We start from the raw sequence: 18,181 nt of genomic DNA, 5'->3' as shown, positions 1-18,181 counted from the left end.
GAGACTCTGAAGAGTCTTCTCCAACACCACAGTTCAAAAGCATCAATTCTTCAGCACTCAGCTTTCTTTATAGTCCAACTCTCACTGGACTATACATGACTACTGGAAAATTGGCAAAGTAATATCTCTGCTTTTTAATATGCTGTCTAGGTTGATCATAGCTTTCCTTCCAAGGAGCAAGCATCTTTTAATTTCATGGCTGCAGTCACCATCTGCAGTGATTTTGGAGCCCTCCCAAAATAAAGTCTCTCACTGTTTCCATCATTTCCCATCTATTTGCCATGAAGTGATGGGACTGGATGTTATGATCTTAGTTTTCTGAATGTTGAGTTTTAAGCCAACTTTTTCACTCTCCTCTTTCATTTTCATCAAGAGGCTCCTTAATTCTTCTTCACTTTCTGCCATAAGGGTGGTATCATCTGCATATCTGAGGTTATTGATATTTCTCCCGGCAATCTTGATTCCATCTTGTGCTTCATCCAGCTCAGCATTTCGCGTGATGTACTCTGCATATAAGTTAAATAAGCAGGGTGACAATATGCAGCCTTGATGTACTCCTCTCCCGATTTGGAGCCAGACTATTGTTCCATGTCCAGGTCTAACTGTTGCTTTTTGACCTGCATACAGATTTCTCAGGAGGCAGATATTGAGCTGCAAGAGCTGTTTGTATACTTTGGAGAATAACTGCTTGTTAGTTGCTTTGTTTGCAAATATTTTCTCCCATTCTTGAGGGTGCATTACCATCATTATTATCTTTGTTCAACATCTTTTCAGTTTGCCCAGTAATACACCTTTCAGTTAAGCTCTGTGTCCTTTGACATTATCTCCCCATTCTTTGAGTATTCTTTGCTTTTTAGAAATATGTGATGCCTCAGACTGATATTATACTTCTGTTGCCTAGACCTGCCTGAAGCAGGTCTTTCTCTAAGGATCTCTGGTTCCTTTTAGTGGGGAGAGTATTTAGAAACCAATCTATGTCAAAGATGTCCACTGCTACTAGGTGTCTGTGTTCCTGGGCTCTTTTAGTAGATTTGGATCCTTGAGTTTATTTTAACAATTCCAGTTAAAATCCAGGGGCATTGGGATCCTCCTTACATTTCCCTTCTCCTTCAGTAAAAACTCTGGTTCCAAACAGCACTTACACATTTACTCATTTTTTTTTTCTGTCTTACAATATACACAAAATAGTTTCATAATTACACCACCAACATCACTGGCAACAACAAACCATTCTACTAAAATGCTGTTTTCAATTCTCGATTCTCATCTTACTTGAACTTTCTGCAGCATTGACCATCATGAATTTCTTCTTCCTGCTTTAAATGGTTTCTTTACATGTTTTTTTTAACATCTGGTTCTCCTTAGTCTTCTTGGTTAGTTCCTCCTATCACCACAATCTCTTAATGTTAGAATGCTACAGGCATTGGGTGTTATATTTCTTATCTCTTCTCTCTCTCATGTCCTTGTTTATTTCATCTAGTCCCATAGACTTATAAACCACCTATTCACTAACTGCTGCTTCCCAATTTTATCTTGAGTTCCAACATCTATCTTGAACTCCAGACATGTATATCCAGTTGCCTACTGAACATCTCTGTATGGCTGTCTAATAGGCATCTCAAGTTTAACATTTCCAAATGCAAATTCTTAATCTTTCTCCCCCAGATCTACTCTTCCCTATGCCAGTGAGAGGCAGCTCATCCTTACAGTTGGTCAGGCCAAATTCCAGAATTATCTTTGACCTCTCCCTTTTTATATCACATCTAATTAAGTAAATCATATTTGTCTTCAAAATTTACTCAGAATTCAACCAAATCTACTTATTTTCATTTTAATTAATTTGGCTGAGCTGGGTCTTTGTGCACTGATCTCGGTTCTGGACTCTTTAATCAATAGACATTGATAAGAGGCCAGATGAGAAATTCAGTCAAGGCTTTACTGGGACTTTTGGTGTCGCACAAGGGAGCATAATCCAGTAATAGGTTCTCTTGCTTGCTCCTTGAGAGTGGGTGAGTCAGTCTCTTAAATGAGGTGAGGGTGGGGTGAGGATAGGAATGGATCTGTGGATCAAGCCAGAGGGGTAGCTTAGATGGTTTGCTCACCCATTGGCGCTGTGTGCAGGAATTGCTCCCAGCACCTCAGCAGTGGCAGTTGGGTTTTTGTCTTTTTGTACATTGCCGTTCATAATTTGCCCCAGGTTCGAATTGTTGTTGTTGCAGTTCAGCCAATCGTTCAGACTCTGCAACTCCATGGACTGCTACACACCAGGCTTCCCTGTCCTTCACTGTCTCCTGGAGTTTGCTCAAACTCATGTCCGCTGAACTGGTGTTGCCATCCAACCATCTCATCCTTTGCTGCCCTCTTCTCCTCATGCCCTCTATCTTTTCCAGCATCAGGGTCTTTTGCAATGAGTCAGCTCTTCGCATCAGGTGGCCAAAGTATTGCAACTTCAGCTTCAGCGTCAGTCCTTCCAATGAATATTCAGGGTGGATTTCCTTTAGGATTGACTGGTTTGGTCTCCTTGCAGTCCAAGGGACTCTCAAGAGTCTTCTCCAACAGTACAGTTTGAAAGCATCTTTAGCGCTCAGCTTTCATTATGGTTCAACTCCCACATCCCTACATGGCTACTGAAAATCCATAGGTTTGACTATATGGAACTTTGTCAGCAAAGTAATCTCTCTGCTTTTTAACATGCTGGGTAGGTTTTTCATAACTTTTCTTCCAGGGAGTAAGTGTCTTTTAATTTCATGGCTGACGTCACCATCTGCAATGATTTTGGAGCCCAAGAAATAAAATCTGTCACTGTTTGCATTGTTTCCCCATCTATTTGCCATGAAGTGATGGGACCAGATGCTATGATCTTAGTTTTTTGAATGTTGAGTTTTAAGCCAGATTTTTCATTCTCCTCTTTCACCTTCTTTAAGATGCTCTTTAATTTCTCTTTGCTTTCTCTCATTAGGGTGGTAATAGCAGCAGCAGCATCTGCATATCTGAGGTTATTGATATTTCTCCTGGCATTCTTAATTCCAGCCTGTGCTTCAACCAGCCCAGCATTTCACATGATGTGTACTCTGCATGTAAGTTAAATAAGAAGGGTGAAAATATACAGCCTTGACATACCTCTTTCCCAATTTTGAGTCAATCTGTTGTTCCATGCCCAGTTCTGACTGTTGCTTCTTGTACTGCATACAGGTTTCTCAGGAGGTAGGTAAGGTGATCTGTTATTCCCATCTCTAGAATTTTCCACAGTTTGCTGTGATCTACACAAAGGCTTTAACACAGTCAATGAAGCAGAAGTATATGTTTCTTTTGGAATTCCCTTGCTTTTTCTATGATCCAATGAATGTTGACAATTTGATCTCTGGTTCCTCTGCCTTCTCTAAATTCAGTTTGAACATCTGGAAGTTCTCGGTTCACGTACTGTTGAAGCCTAGCTTGAAGGATTTTGAGAATTACCTTGCTAGCATGTGAAATGAGTACAATCGTGTGGTAGTTTAAACCTTCTTTGGCATTGCCCTTCTTTGGGATAATAATGAAAACTGACCATTTCCAATCCTGTGACCACTGCTGAGTTTTCCAAATTTGCTGCCATATTGAGTGCAGCACTTTAACAGCATCATGTTTTACAATTTGAAATAGCTCAACTGTGCATGCATGCATTGTTTTTTTAGTCCCTTTTAGTTTCTTTGTATTCTGATGCTTGAGGAGACATTTTAAGTGCAAGCATGGTGGTGAAGAGTCCCAAGTCCCAGCCTATCTGTTCCCACTCTGGTCCAAGATACCATAACCTTTCTCAAGTTGTTACAACAGCCGCCTAAGTGGTCTCCGTGCTTTTTCTTTTGCCCTCTTCAGTCTGTTCTCAGCACAGCTGCCGTAGTGATGGTCAACACTGATAATTCCTTCAGAATCTATTTCTCCCAAGTCAAAGTCAAAATTATAATAATCACCTACACGGTTCAACACAAGCTACTCCTTTATAACTTTTTTCTCCTGTTATTCTACCTCTTAACTGATATTGATCCAACTACTCTGGTCTCTTTGTCCTCGAGGAACATGCCTGACATGGTTCTTTTAGCGGGTCTACGCATTTACTGTTCACTTAATCTGGGATGTGTTTCTCAGATAGCCACATGCCTTGCTTCCTTACCGTGTTCTGGTTTTCATTCAGGTGTTACCTTTTCTGTGGTACCTCCCTTCCCTAACCTCCTTCCCTGTATTATTTTTTTCTATAGAGCTCTTTACCATCTAATTATTTGTTTACCCTTTCTCCCAAAAAGGAAACTCTAGGAAGGCTCAATTTTTGTTGCCACTCAGGTTTTGTGCCAGAGAGCTGTCTGAAAGGTAGAGATGTTATTTTTATTACCAATCTCTCTCCACTATTGCCATGGGATTTAAAAGCTAAGTCCACTCCCCCTGGTCCATCTTAATATAGAAATTTCTGTTTTTCAAGCCTTTGGGAATATACTCTCCAGTCTTCAGTTGGAGACTTCTGTGTTGACAGAGTAATTGTTAATAAATTTCTACTGAATAGTTGTGTGGTTAATAAAGTAGATGAATGATTTTTCATGTATTGTGAAATGAATTCCAGCATGCTTAGAAAGGAAAAATTGGTTAATCAGAGATTATTGGTGTCAAGTACTATTCAGAGAACTAGAATAATATACCAATACAACTATACAAACTGTGACTGAACTTCTCTGAAGTGATTTTGAAGGTAATGTAACACATATTCACAGATATTCAGGTTCATCTATATGCAAATAATTATCATTTTGTAGCTGTCCAGGGAATGTGGCTAAAGATAGAGCTATAAGTATGAATGTCAGACATAGCTTCATTGATTATTTATTTGAAAATTATGACAATTTAAACTAAAGGAAAAATTATGTAATGATGTGACAGGGTTTCTAATTTACATACACTATGTTCCTGTGTGTAAGGAAACGCTTCTTTATTTCCTCTTACTGATTTGCTCCATGATACCTCATTTCTGCCGAGTAGATGGGAGAAAACTCTCTCTTCTAGTATATTGTTGTGATCTGATTTAAACACCTTTAAATAATTCAGTTTTTTATTTATCCTACAATATGAGTCTACCGGAAGCATTTAGTTAATTTATATTTCTTAGAAATACATATTTGTATTTAAGTACTTATTTGTATCTAATCTCTGTATCATAACTTATGCTATTTTTTCCATCTGTTTTTAACTTCTTGCTTTTTTTGAGGAAGGAAGGTGGTTTTTACTTCTCATTTAAATTTTCCTACTTTTGAGTAGGTATTAAGTATCTATTTCTATTATTTAAATGGTTACTCTAGTAATTACAACATGTATATCTAATTCACTTGTAGCTGTCCTGTTTTCCAAACACCACTTCCTGAAGGTACTGTCCTTTCTCCACTGTATATATTCCCATTCCCATTTTTCCACCAAGATTAACTGACTGCTGGCATATGGATTTATTTCTGGGCTCCTATTTTGTTGCATTGATCTAAAAGACTGTTTTTTAACTAAAATAACACTTTTTTAAAACAATGCAGTTTATTGTAGTATACTTGTGTTCAGCTCTGCTGTATAGCACAATGATTTGGTTATACAGAAATAAATACTCTTTTTCAAGTTCTTTTCTTTTACTGTATATCATAGGGCATTGTATAGAGTTCCTTGTGCTATACAGTTAGGAACTTGTGGTTTATCCATTCTGTATATGATAGTATGCATCTGCTAATCCCTAACTCCCAATCCATTCCCTATGCCACCCCCAGGTCCCCCTCTGTCTCGGCAACTGCCGGTGTGTTTACTGTGTCTGTGTGCCTCTGTTGTGTACATAAATTCATTTGTGTCATGTTTGAGATTCCACATAAAAGTGACATCATACGGTATTTGTCTCGGTTTCTGACTTCCTTCACTTATTCTGGTAAAGTCAAGGTCCTTCCATATTGCTGCAAATGGCATTATTATATTTGTTGTGATTGAGTAGTACTTCACTGTATATGTGTACTATATCTTCTTGGTCTGTCAAAGGGCACACAACTTGTTTCCCTGTCTTGACTACCATTAGGAGTGCTCCTATGAACATCAGGGTGCATGCATGTCTTTGAAGGATACTTTTGTCTGGATGTATGCCCAGGAGCGAGACTGCTGGATTATATGGTAGCGCTATCTGTATTTTTTTATGGAATAGTCATACTGTTCTTCACTGAGGCTTCACCAACATACTTCCACTAACCATGTAGGAATGTTCCCTCTTCTCCACAACCATTGCAGCATTTGTTATTTCTAGATTTTTAGTGATGGTCATTTTGACCTGTTTGACATCATACCACTTTGTCGTATTGATTAGCATTCCTCTAATGATCAGTAATGTTGAGCAGATTATTTCATGTGTCAGTAGGCCATCTGGATGTCTTCTTTGGAGAAATGTCTATTTAGGTCTCCTGGGCATTTTTTAAGTGGGTTTTTTTATTGAGTTGTTTATCCCTTTCTATATTTTAGAAACTAAGTCCTTGTCGGTAGCATCATTTGCAAACATTTTCTTTCATTCTGTAAGTTGTTCTATTGTTCGTTGTAAGTTTCCTATGGTATTCAAAACTTATTAGGTTAATTAGATCCCTTTTGTTTATTTCTGCTCTCAATTCTTTTGCTTTGGGAGACTGATCTAAGAAAATATTGCTACAGTTTATGTCAGAGCACATTTTGCCCTTGTTTTCTTTCTTGATTTCATTTATTTATTTATTTTAGCTGTGCTGGGTCTTTGTTGCTATGAGGCTTTTACTCTAGTTGCCATGAGCAGGTGACTACTCTTCACTGCAGTGGACCGGTGTCTTGGGTTCCCATTGCAGTGGCTTCTCTTGTTGCAGAACACGGGCTGTGGGTGTGCAGCCTTCATATTTGGGGCTCCCAGGCTCGAGAGCACAGGCTCAATAGTTGTGGTGCACAGGACTGGTTGCTCCTTGGCATGTGGGATCTTGCTGGACCGGTGATCAACCTGTGTCTCCTGCATCAGCAGGTGAATTCTTTGCCACCGGGTAAGCCCTGGCTTTGTGTTCTTCTACAAGTTTTATGGTTTCACAGCTTATATTTAAGTCTTTAAACCATTCTGAGTTTTCTTTGTATATGGTGAGAGGGAGACTTCTACGCTCACTGATTTACATGTATCTGTCTTTTCACCATTGTATGTACTTACATTCTTCATCAAAGATTGTTGTTGTGTTGATTTATTTCTGGGCCCTTATTCTGTTGCAGTTACCTATATGATTGTTATCTAGCCAGTGCCACACTGTTTTTTTTTTCAATGTTGTTTATTATAGTATCAGTCTGTTTAGTCACTCAGTCATGTCTGAGCCACGAGGTAAGCCCAAGAATACTGGGGTAGGTAGCCTGTCTCTTTCTCCAGCAGATCTTCCTGACTCAGGAATCAAACTGGGGTCTCCTGCATTGCAGGTGGATTCTCTACCAACTGAGCTATCAGGGGATGTAGATTCAATCCCTGGTTGAATGGCTAAGGTCCCACATGCCTGGCAGCCAAAACCAAAACATAAAACAGAAGCAGTATTGTAACAAAATCAACAAAGACTTAAAAAATGGTCCACATCAAAGACAGAGAGCCCAGGTTTTAATTGGTTACATCCTTGCATCTAGTTTTGACCATGTGTTTGATTTGCCAGTGAGACATAAAGAGAAATGTTAGGAGGGACTTCTGGGAAACTTTCTTAAAAGACTTTGCTACCTCCTTCTTGTTCGTGAAATGGCTGGATATCTAGCAGCCGTTATTTGGGAGACCTTGATGAGGAGGAAGAATGCTGAGCAGAATATTGTGGCAGAGCAGAAGATATGATCCTAGGTCCCTAGTGACATAGCAAAGCTACCCTATTAGCTTTGACTCTCTGTATTCAGACTTCTTTTTATGAAAGGGATATACTTCCCATCACTTTTGAGTCTTTTATAAATATATCAACATATTTTATCTTTTATGTTTTTGTCCTACCTTCTTTCGAAGACAATGGGCTGCTTTTCTGGGTGTTTGATGTCCTCTGCTAGCAATCAGAAGTTGTTTTGGGAGTTTGCTCAGCATTCAAATGATCTTTCGATGAATTTGTGGGGGAGAAAGTGGTCTCCCCATCCTATTCCTCCACCATCTTTGCTCCTCCTCCTAGAAATATATCAACATATTTTAGAAATATTTCAACCTGAATGACACATTATGTTTGCTGTTAATGGTATTATTTCTCTCTCTCCATCTTGAATTTATTTTGGTGTATACACTTTTATGGGCTTCCCTGGTGGCTCAAATGGTAAAGAATTGCCTTCAATGCAGGAGACATGGGTTCAATTCCTGGGTCAGGAAGATCCCCTGGAGAAGGAAATGGAAACCCACCCCAGTACTGACTGGGAAACCCCACAGACAGAGGACCCTGGCGGGTTACAGTCCACGGGGCTGCAAAGAATCAGACATAACTTAGCAGCTAAACAACAAGGACATATATTTTTATAAAATCAGAAAGTTAGCACGTGTCAATTTAAAAAGAAACATGTAATCGGGAAGAAGCTATCAGTCTTCATCTTACTTCTTAACAATAAACATTGTTGGGACTTCCCTGGTGGTTCAGTGGTTAAGACTTCACCTTCCAAAGCAGTGCATGTAGGTTTGATCCCTGGCTGGAAAGCTAGGCTCCCACTTGCCTCAGGGCCAGAAAATCAAAACATAAAACAGAAACAATGCTATAACAAAGACTTTAAAAAATGGTCCACATTAAAAAAAATAATAAAAACAAAACTCACAAAAACAAAATATTGTTAAGATTTTTTTGTGTACTTCTGCGTAGACTTTTTTTTTTTTAATCTTTCCTTGTACCTTATTTTTTTTTCCAATTTCTCCTTTATTTATTTATTTTTTCAGTGGGTTTTGTCATACATTGATATGAATCAGCCATAGATTTACACGTATTCCCCATCCCGATCCCCCTCCCACCTCCCTCTCCACCCGATTCCTCTGGGTCTTCCCAGTGCACCAGGCCCGAGCACTTGTCTCATGCATCTCACCTGGGCTGGTGATCTGTTTCACCATAGATAATATACATGCTGTTCTTTTGCAACATCCCACCCTCACCTTCTCCCACAGAGTTCAAAAGTCTGTTCTGTACTTCTGTGTGCGTAGACTTTTTCTTTGTGATTTACATAGCAAAGTTCTCAACTCATTGTACAAGCTAAAAAAATTGGTTGAATGAATGAAGTGTGTACATTCTTTTGCATCTTGATTTTTGCCTTTTAGTGAAATGTTAGTGGATACAACACTGGTTCACTAGCCATTAGTGAAGTGAAGTCGCTCAGTCATGTCCGACTCTTTGCGACCCCATGGACTGTAGCCTGCTAGGCTCATCCGTCCATGGGATTTTCCAGGCAAGAATACTGGAGTGGATTTTCATTTCCTTCTCCAGAGGATCTTCCCGACCCAGGGATCAAACCTGGGTCTCCCGCATTGCAGGCAGACGCTTTACCCTGTGAGCCACCAGGGAAGTGGCTCACTAGCCATTATTTTATCATTAATAATGAAAACATAATGAAGATCTTAGTGCATACAGCTTAGTGTCTAAATGTAATTTCCAGAACTGGATAAAAGGCTTTGAACACCTTTAAAGCTTTGGATACACAGTGATAAAATGTTCAATTTTGACAGGCCCCGATAAGTAGTACCCCTCTTTGTGTCCAATATGTAAAGCAATGGGAATATAAAACAAGGAAGAAGCTATATGGAGATGAAAATATCCCCTTTATCACTGTTAAATCTGATATTAGGAAATTTGCTTCTTAGTCTGATCTCTAGAATTAAACATAGGGACTTCCTTGGTGGTCCAGTGGTTAATACTTTGAGCTTCCAGTGCAAGAGGCAAGGGTTTGATCCCTGGTCAGGGAAGTAAGACTCTACATGCTGTGAGGTACAGCCAAAATTAAAAAAAATTTTTAATTAAAAAAAAGAATTAAACACAGGTGGTAGCATTTCTCAAACCAGTAGGGCTGGAGTTAGAACATAGGCTCCAATGGAAAGAGCCGAATCCACCAGGAAAGGAAAAAAAGAACAGGAATGGTGTCTGTAGGCCTTTCAAACTCTATCAGATGTCTTTTCCCTTACGGAGTGAGGGATTGGGAAGAGACTGGAAGGACTGAGTCATTTTAGAGCTCCCCCAGAACGAAGGAGTAGAGAAAAAGTGTCATCTCACATCTTTGTAAGGACTGGAAATTTTGGATTTGTGAAAAAATTGAATAGGCCACAAATGATATCTAATTAATTTTTACCTTTGGTTATTAATGAGGTTGAACAGTTGAACACTTTCCAAAATATTTTAAAATTCTCTGGTTGTTCGTATCTCTTAGAGCCTGAGCATCTTTCTTATCAAATTGTATAATGTCTTTATACAATAAAAGTTATCCTTTATTATGTGCTAAAGGGTGTTCAAGTGCTCAGCTGTGTCCAGCTGTTTGCAACCCCATGGACTGTAGCCCACCAGGCTGCTCTGTCCATGGAATTTTCCAGGCAAGAATACTGGAGTGGGTTGCCATTTCCTACTCCAGGGGATCTTCCTGATCCAGAGATCAAACTCATGTCTTTTGCATTTCCTGCATTGGTAGGAGGACTCTACCACTAGTGCCAGCTGGGAAGCCTCATTCTTTATTATTTATTTTCTGTTAATATATTTGGTAGCTCATTTGTCTTAACTTAGGGATATAAAAGAAATGTATATAGTCAATCTATTTCTTAAGCTTTAACTTATTGCCTTTATTAGACATGTGCTTTTGTCTTACTCTAATTCTTCTATAGTTTATGTTATATTTAACTCTTTAATGCAAATTGCATTTATGTTTCATTCTGATGTGTCGATGAAAACCCTTCTGTCTGCCTTCAGCCCATCTCCCAAATTTCCTCCTCTTAGCCCTCTGCCTCGGCACTCCACAGGCAGGCAAAGAGGGAAAGAAGTGAAGAAAAAGTACAAATTTATGTGATTTTTGATTTATTAATTAGAAGGGGATAATCGTCTCTGCAAGTGGTCAACCCTTTCTGGACACTTTGCCCTTCTGACCAGTAGCCTAAAATGCGCAGTTTTCTTTAAAAGTGACTTTGAAAGAATCCAGTTAGAAACCCTTGAAATATAAGGAGGATGATATCAACTTAACTTATAAAGCATGCAAATATGAGGAAAGACTATGTCCCATATAAAATTGGAAAAACTGAATTGAAAAAAACTACTTTTTAATCCAATTAAACATTAAGCAGATTCACTTTCTGTAAATTGATTTTTTGTAGTTTGTTGACTCTGAGTTGCTATTGAGAATTTCAATCATAACCTCTCATTGACAAGAAAAGGGTTTAATTAAACTAGTAAGGGAGGGAGAAGAAGAGAGGAAGTTATGGAGGAGAGATAAAATGATGAGGAAAGGCAGAAAAGAAGAGGGAAGGGCCAGAGAGTGAAAAAGAAATGGGAGGAGGGAGAAAGAAAAAAAAATTGATTCTCACTCATTCAAAATGGGCTCATAAACCATACTTATAAAACATGTCAACTTATTAAAAATGTGTCACATTTATTAAATGCTTCCTCTGTGCTTAACCTTTTTCTAAGATCCTTACTCAGTTATCTCTCTGGATGTGTGATTAGACCTACGTGTCTAAATTTGCTTTTGTTTGTACTATTAAATCTAATGTGGCCACAGCATAAGATGCTCCATTTTCAGCAGCACAGATTTTAAAACTTACATTTTTCTCTCCTCCTGACTCTGGCATGTCTTAAGAGTTACAGATAATGTCTGGCTAACTAGGAGAGAATTGATCTTGCTTGCTTAAAAATTCTAGAGTCTGGCCTTGAGGAGGTGGGAGCAGACCTACCTTGGAATAGAAGATGAATTGGGCATAAAACCATCAAGCTGACACTGACCAGAGTGCTCCATGACCAGTTTTGAGATGATTATTAGCACCTGGCCTCCTGCCTGGACACCACTGAAACTTCCATTTTTTAATTTTTAAAAAAATTTATTTAATTGGCAGCTAATTACTTTACAATATTGTAGTGGTTTTTGCCATACATTGACATGAATCAGCCATGGGTGTACATGTTTTCCCCATCCTGAACCCCACTCCCACCTCCCTCCCTATCCCATCCCTCTGGGTCATCCCAGTGCACCAGCCCTGAGTACCCTGTCTCATGCATCAAACCTGGACTGGCAATCTGTTTCACATATGATAATATACATGTTTCAATGCTATTCTCTCAGATCATCCCACCCTTGCCTTCTCCCACAAAGTCCAAAAGACTGTTCTATACATCTGTGTCTCTTTTGCTGTCTTGCATATAGGGTTATCATCACCATCTTTCTAAATTCCATATATATGCATTAGTATACTGTACTGGTGTTTTTCTTTCTGGTTTACTTCACTCTGTATAATAGGCTCCAGTTTCATCCACCTCATTAGAGCTGGTTCAAATGTATTCTTTTTAATGGCTGAGTACTATTCCATTGTGTATATGTACTACAGCTTTCTTATCCATCGTCTGCTGATGGACATCTAGGTTGCTTCCATGTCCTGGCTATTATAAACAGTACTGCAATGAACATTGGGGTACACGTGTCTCTTTCAATTCTGGTTTCCTCAGTGTGTATGCTCAGGAGGGGGATTGCTGGGTCAAATGGCAGTTCTATTTCCAGTTTTTTAAGGAATCTTCACACTGTTCTCCATAGTGGCTGTACTAGTTTGCATTCCCACCAACAGTGTAAGAGGGTTCCTTTTTTTCCACACTCTCTCCAGCATTTATTGTTTGTAGACTTTTGGATAGCAGCCATTCTGACCTTCGTGAGATGGTACCTCATTGTGGTTTTGATTTGCGTTTCTCTGATAATGAGTGATGTTGAGCATCTTTTCATGTGTTTGTTAGCCATTTGTATGTCTTCTTTGGAGAACTGTCTGTTTAGATCTTTGGCCCATTTTTTGATTGGGTCATTTATTTTTCTGGAATTGAGCCGCAGGAGTTGCTTGTATATTTTTGAAATTAATATTTGTCAGTTGCTTCGTTTGCTATTATTTTCTCCCATTCTGAAGGCTGTCTTTTCACTTTGATTATAGTTTCCTTCATTGTGCAAAAACTTTTAAGTTTAATTAGCCAGACTCATCAAGAAATAAAGGGAGAAGAATCAAATCAACAAAATTAGAAATGAAAATGGAGAAATCACAACAGACAACACAGAAATGCAAAGGATCATAAGAGACTACTACCAGCAGCTATATGCCAATAAAATGTACAACTTGGAAGAAATGGACAAATTCTTAGAAAAGTATAACTTTCCAAAACTGAACCAGGAAGAAATAGAAAATCTTAACAGACCCATCACAAGCACAGGAATTGAAACTGTAATCAGAAATCTTTCAGCAAACAAAAGCCCAGGACCAGATGGCTTCACAGCTGAATTCTACCAAAAATTTAGAGAAGAGCTAACACCTATCAAACTCTTCCAGAAAATTGCAGAGGAAGGTAAACTTCCAAACTCATTCTATGAGGTCACCATCACCCTAATAAAACCAGACAAAGATGCCACAAAAAAGAAAACTACAGGCCAATATCACTGATGAACATAGATGCAAAAATCCTTAACAAAATTCCAGCAAACAGAATCCCACAAAGCCTTTGACAAAATTCCACATCCATTTATGATAAAAACTCTCCAGAAAGCAGGAATAGAAGGAACATACCTCAACATAATATAAAGCTATATATGACAAACCCATAGCAAACATTATCCTCAATGGTGAAAAATTGAAAGCCTTTCCCCTAAAGTCAGGAACAAGGCAAGGGTGCCCACTCTCACCACTACTACTCAACATAGTTTTGAAAGTTTTGGCCACAGCAATCAGAACAGAAAAAGAAATAAAAGAAATCCAGATTGGCAAAGAAGTAGAACTCTCACTGTTTGCAGATCACGTGATCCTCTACATAGAAAACCCTAAAGACTCCACCAGAAAATTACTAGAGCTAATCAATGAATATAGTAAAGTTGCAGGATATAAAAGTAACACATTGAAACTTCCCTCTAAAGCCTTGTCCTCTAACCAGCAACTTGGAGATGATCTTAGGACATTAGTCTACCATCATCCCAGATTGCTGGCTTTCCAAATAAAACAACTTCACCATTTCCACTACCACTTATCTCTCAAATATTGACATTTCAAGATGAACAGTGAGCAGCTGAACTTGGGTTTGGTTACCAACCTCTTGCAGTTACACTAAAACCCATACAGAAAAGGCTCCAAGTCTGCTACTTGAGAGTTAGTCACACTTCTATCAATGTGCCCAGAGAACCAGGATCAATAACATGTGGGCTCCTTTTCAGAAAAATGGAAGACAAAATCTTGTGTGCTCTGGTTTGGCCTCCAGTCACTATGAGGACTGAAGGGTGGAGTTCTGAAAGCAAGGCATTCAGCCCACTGTTCTGGATGATTTCAAAGCTCCTGATCCAGCAAGCCCTCTGGGACACAGGCCTAATGCACTCTGTTCCTTCTATTGAATTGTCAAGTCTGTGTTTATTACAGTAATAGTCCTTCGCACAAATATATGGACTGAACATCGATTCTGAGATCACACACTGTAATCTACCTAATACATCTGCTGGGCCAAATAACACCATCAATTTTTCACTCTGTTTTGAAGCCAGATTTGCTGCTCAGATTCTTAAAGGCATCTCATATTCTGGTAAATAACTGACTCCTGTTTCGTGCCAGTCTCACCCTATCAATAACCACTGTTGTGGCCGGACCGGCCCTTGTACTTATTATGACTACAAGACACCCTCAGCAATAGTCACCAGGAAACCTTGAGAGGGAAAGGTTTAATACTTACAGATCCTGGAAATCACATAACTAGGGCCATAGTGAGGACAAGGGAGAGAGAGAGAAAGCAAAAAACATGTGTGTACCTTAGCATTCTGATTTTATTGGAGTCAAGGGTGGGGGCCTAGCATTTCTGAGCTTACTCTTTATTGGTAAATTTAAAACATAAGGAGGAAATTGAAAGCACAGAGGTGGAGGGGAAAACCAGGCCCAAAGGGTCAGTTATCAAAATTGACCAAGATCTCAAAATCAAAAGAGGTAGGGGGCAGCCTGTCTCTTTATCTAGTCAAGTGGCTGCTGCTGTGTTTACTCAGGACAGGCATCTTTGAAATGGAGGCCCCTTTAAAGTGGATGCCTCTGCAATCAAAGCTGAAGTCAAGCATCTGTCACGGTTTACACCACAACACAGTAAATCAGACCGGTCAAATCATCTTCTGATAGGAGAGATGGGGGAAAGCTGCAACTTTATACGGTAATCAAAGAAATACAGATTAAACAACGTTTCGCTTATATTTAAAAAAAACAAAAACAAAAAAAGAGGATGACTGATAACATTCAATGTTTAGCCAGGTGTAGAAATTCTTTTTATGTTAATTTTTTTGACTTTTATTATTATTTTTTTATATATGTTGTTTAGTCACTAAACAGTGTCTGACTCTTTACGACCCCATGGACTGTTGCCCGCCAGGCTCCTCTGTCTATGGGATTTCTCAGGCAAGAATACTGGAGTGGGTTGCCGTTTGCTTCTCCAGGGAATCTTCCTGACCCAGAGGCTGAACCTCCATCTCTTGTGTCTCCTGCACTGGCAGGCAGATTCTTTACCACTGAGCCACCAGGGAAGCCCCAGAAATTCTTATAAACTGTTGGTGGGAGTATACTGCAATTCTAAGAGCCAATTTTGTAAAATATATAAGAAGTTTCATGTGTATATTTTTTACTTAGTAATTCCACTTTTTGGAACTTGTCCTGAAGGAAAATTGGACAACATGCCAAATGTGGTAAAAGAATATTCGTATGTCTGGGCATACACACTGAGGAAACCAGATCTGAAAGAGACACGTGCACCCCAATGTTCATCGCAGCACTGTTTATAATAGCCAGGACATGGAAGCAACCTAGATGCCCAACAGCAAATGAATGGATAAAGAAGCTGTGGTACATATACACCATGGAATATTACTCAGCCGTTAAAAAGAATTCATTTGAACCAGTTCTAATGAGATGGATGAAACTGGAGCCCATTATACAGAGTGAAGTAAGCCAGAAAGATAAAGAACATTACAGCATACTAACACATATATATGGAATTTAGAAAGATGGTAACGACAACCCTATATGCAAAACAGAAAAAGAGACACAGAAGTACAGAACAGACTTTTGAACTCTGTGGGAGAAGGTGAGGGTGGGATGTTGCGAAAGAACAGCATGTATATTATCTATGGTGAAACAGGTCACGAGCCCAGGTGGGATGCATGAGACAAGTGCTCGAACCTGGTGCACTGGGAAGACCCAGAGGAATCGGGTGGAGAGGGAGGGGGGAGGGGGGATCGGGATGGGGAATACGTGTAAATCTATTGCTGATTCATGTCAATGTATGACAAAACCCACTGAAAAAAATAAATTAATTAATTAAAAAAAAAGAATATTCATTAGAGCTCTGTTTACAGTAGTAAAACTGAAAAACCTTTAATATCTATTAACAGAGACTGGTTAAATAAATTAGTTATATCATAGAATACATGCAAATAACTTAGAAGATTTATATTTATGTGAGAAAAAGTTACAGAAAGACTAGTATGACCCTCTAAAATATACATACATATTCACGGGAAAAAATGCATCTCTCCCTCTGAGTGTTCCCTTCTGTGCAAAGGGAACCTAGTTGCAGTCTTACCTGTCTATACTCCTATATGCACGCTTTCTTGTCGAATTGCAGTGATTCATTTGATTGGCAATGTGGAGAAGTTAAAACTGACAGGAATCAAACTTTGGTCCGCTGATCAGTGAGCAGGAACGCCAGCCTACAGGCACCAGGTTGTAGTGAAGGAAATAACTACGCTCAGCAAAGACACCGAGCAGTTAATGCTCCAAAGATGTTTCTGGAAAGAGTTTTTAAAGGCAAGGTGAGGGAGGGGCGCTGCAGGGTGCATGATCAGCTCGTGCACAGTTCTCTGATTGGTGGATGGTGAAGTTACAGGACACTGTCACAGGTGTTTAACATTATCAATCTTTGGTTCCAGCCAGCCTAGGGGCCAGTGGTCATCAGGCAGTTAACCTCTCCCATCTGGTGAGGGTTTCAGTAGCTGTACAATAACTCAGGAATGTGCATTCAACTGTTTTCTGTGTCCTTCTGGGGCAACAAAAAGATTCTGTGACTGCTGTTTGGCTGATTTAGTGTTTAAATGGTTACCAGTACTCCTGACCCCACTGCTATTTTTTATTGTTACTATCTGTTCACATTCTTTCAATCATTAACTCTTGAGCCAGCCTCTTGTGACTCAGGGGAGGCCTGGGAAAGGAAAACTTTTTTACAAACAGGAGGCCGGCGGAGGACACGGTGGATCTGTCCTGAGCAGGCCCTGTAATGTCCAACTCAGATACAATACTTGACTCAACTGTGCCCCTTTTCTGCTTGGAATTGTGCTGCCTGCTGGGAATACCACCTCATTTCTGCTCATCCAGGTTGTCTCTCCTGCCTGATACTAGGAGGGAAACCCTGAATAATTCCGGAGTTCATTTAGCAGTCCCTACTCTGGCACCCACACTAATCAACATCCTCTAATTCATCTTTACATGAATCAGAGTAACATTTTTGCCTTCTATTCATCTTATTTATAAGTTTATTCATTACTCTGGACAAGGAAGAAAGCCGCTATTTATCAGGCACTTTCAAGCACCAATATGCATCGAAAAAAACATGGAAGAACAGACTTCAAATTCCTTAATGGTGCTCTCTGTAGATACTTTACTTTCTAAATTCTCGGCTTCTGCATATTTTACTTAAAAAAACATATGTATACATAATTGTGTTCTATTTTCAGAACCAATAAAATCAGTATTAATGTTTCTACTTTGATTAAAAAGAGGAATAAAACATATATAAGGATGATATACTACACTCTGTGAAATAAGCGTTCTATGAGCTTCCCAGGTGACTCAGTGGTAAAGAATCCACCTGCAACGCAGGAGACACAGGTAGAGTCAGGTTCGACCCCTGCCCTGGAGAAGGGAATCGGCAACCTACTCCAGTATTCTTGCCTGGGAAATCCTGTGGACAGAGGAGCATGGCGGGTACAGTTCATGGGGTTGCAAAAG

The sequence above is a fragment of the Cervus elaphus genome, chromosome 9 (genome assembly GCF_910594005.1).
Source record: "Cervus elaphus chromosome 9, mCerEla1.1, whole genome shotgun sequence".
Classification (NCBI taxonomy): domain Eukaryota; kingdom Metazoa; phylum Chordata; class Mammalia; order Artiodactyla; family Cervidae; genus Cervus; species Cervus elaphus.
Note: the sequence above shows the minus strand (reverse complement) of the source record.